Below are 2,356 nucleotides of genomic sequence, written 5' to 3' on the forward strand. Positions count from 1 at the left end.
TGCCGGATCGTCCAGCCGCATCGATGATGCAGTTGAAGTCACCGCCTAGGATGACCGGCCTGGACGTCGCCAGCAGCAGTGGGAGCTGCTGGAAGACGGTCAGCCGCTCGCTACGTTGTACCGGGGCGTACACGTTGATCAACCGGAGCGGAGCGTTGTTGTACATCACGTCTGCTACGAGGAGGCGGCCGCCCACCACCTCCTTAACTTCGGAGATGGTGAAGTTACCTCCCCGCAGCAGAATACCCAGGCCGGAGGAACGGCAGTCGTTACCCCCGACCAGATCGATGGCCCGTGGGACCACCATCGCGACCACTGCCTGTAGGTGCTGAGGTGTGGTATTCCACACTCCTGCAGAAACAGTAGGTCAGCTTTGACCTTGGCAAGGTAATCCAAGGTTGAAACACATCGCGTAGTAGATTTGATGCTACGCACATTAATGGAAGCAATTCTTACACCCATTTTTTACTAAAAATTAGTTGTTGCTTCCCATACCATTTGTCCTCGCTAGTCCCAGTCCTTCCCCTTCGGGATGTTCCTGCATACCCATCGTGTGCGCAAGCAGTTTCACGTTGGTTGGGCTCAGAAACCCCTCCTGATTTTTCATGCAGGGTTTGTGCCGCTCGGGTGACATCGGGGGGGTCTTGTAGGCAGAGAGCATTGGGTTGTCCTCAGCTGCTTCCATCTGTTCCTCCTCGAAAACATCACAGCTCCCGGTCTCCCGGAGCTCAGGTGCGCCAGACGTGTCTTTGCTCCCGGTGTCCCGGAGCTGAGATGCGTTGGCCACGTCGTTACGTGTGGGGAATTGGGTTTGGGGCACGCCGGGCCCATCACAGCTTCCAGTGCCCGGGGGCTGGGATGCTTTATCATCCATCTCGGAGTTCTGCCGCCTCTTTTGAAGGGGCTGTCGTTCCAGCATTTCCCCGTCCAGTGAAGAGGAGTTGTTGCAGTCTGATTCAGAAGAGAGCCTCCTCTTGCCACTGGTTTGGGTGGTGGCTTTGGGATGTTTTTTCTTTGTGGTTTTCCTCTGGACCACTTGCCACTGACCTGTTTGTCCATCTGCTGCCTCCTCCTCCATTGATTCTGTCTGTGGAGGAGGGGTTTCCGGGCGCTGGGTAGGTGCTGGGTCGTTGGTTTCAGCCACCTCCCCTTCCTTCTCAGGTTGAAGTTCCTCACTGCGGAGAAGGTTGCTGGTCTCCTTTCAAACAGCGGACGCCTTCGTCGAACCTTCGCCCGGCCATTCCTTGGACCTTGCCGCCTGAGCATAGCTGAGACAACGTTTGGGGCAGGTCTTGTAGAGATGGCCTGCCGCACCGCACAAGTTGCAACACTTAGTCTGCTTTCAGTCCTTGGTCTGATGGCCTTCCTCCTTGCAGTTCTTGCAAACCACCGTGCTGCAGTTGGCTGCCATGTGACCAGATTTGCCACAGGTGCGGCAAACTCTGGGCTGCCCAGCGTAGACCAAGAAGCCTCGACTTCCCCCGATAGCGAAGCTGGAGGGAGGGTGGATGATGGCTCCACTGGGATCTACCTTCAAGGTCACCTTGACCTGCCGCTTGCTGGTCCAGATCCCAAAGGGGTCCTTGACATCAGTGCTGCTGCCGGGCACCTCGACGTACCTGGCGAGAAAGGTGAGTACATCCACCACCGGAACATGGGGGTTGTAGAGGTGAATCGTCACCACCCGGTCCCGTTGTGATGGAAGCGTGAAGAGCGGCTCCGCTGTGAGGATCGACAGTGGCGCCCGGTCCCCTTTGTCCTTGAACGCCTTCAGGAACTTGATGCATCCCGTCACATTCCGGAACGTCACCTCGAAGTATCCACTGCTGGGGAAATCCTGCAGGCAGAAGACGTCCGTCGCTTGAAATCCGCAGCAATCGAAGAGAATTTTCTTGATGAAGAAGGTGCGATCGACCGGTGCATCTCCTTCCTTGTCCTTCACGACCACCCGAACGGTGTTGCGCACTCCCTGGCCCGAAGCTCGAAAATTGGTTATCACCATTTTACTCAAAGCTTCCCCAGGATCAAAAGGCAATGATCATGGTCTCTTCTCAATCAAATAAGCACTGATAAGAACAGATACTACACTTGATCTTAGCCAAAAGGCCGAGAAGCTTATTTTCGTGCAGCTCCGACCTGCCGGTGTCTAGCCGCCTCCTCAGAGTAGCCCAGTTTCTCCACCGTGGGCTCCGTGCGACCCTATCAAAGTTGCACTGCCCCCTGGAAACTTGACTATTACTTTACTCTTCATTGACTATTACTTTCTTTTAGACGCAAGAGCTGGGTTCCAGCTCAATTCAGTGTGCTTCAGCTGTCTTGAGGTAAGATTTTTCAAGTAACAGAGGACGACTATTAT

General features: G+C 55.0%; 1 pseudogene; it reads right to left on the minus strand.

The window, feature by feature from the left end:
- Positions 1-2,009: 2,009 nt before the first annotated feature.
- LOC137349440 (U2 spliceosomal RNA) lies at positions 2,010-2,118 on the minus strand (annotated as a pseudogene).
- Positions 2,119-2,356: the final 238 nt, after the last annotated feature.

Source organism: Heterodontus francisci, chromosome 34 (assembly GCF_036365525.1).
Source record: "Heterodontus francisci isolate sHetFra1 chromosome 34, sHetFra1.hap1, whole genome shotgun sequence".
Classification (NCBI taxonomy): domain Eukaryota; kingdom Metazoa; phylum Chordata; class Chondrichthyes; order Heterodontiformes; family Heterodontidae; genus Heterodontus; species Heterodontus francisci.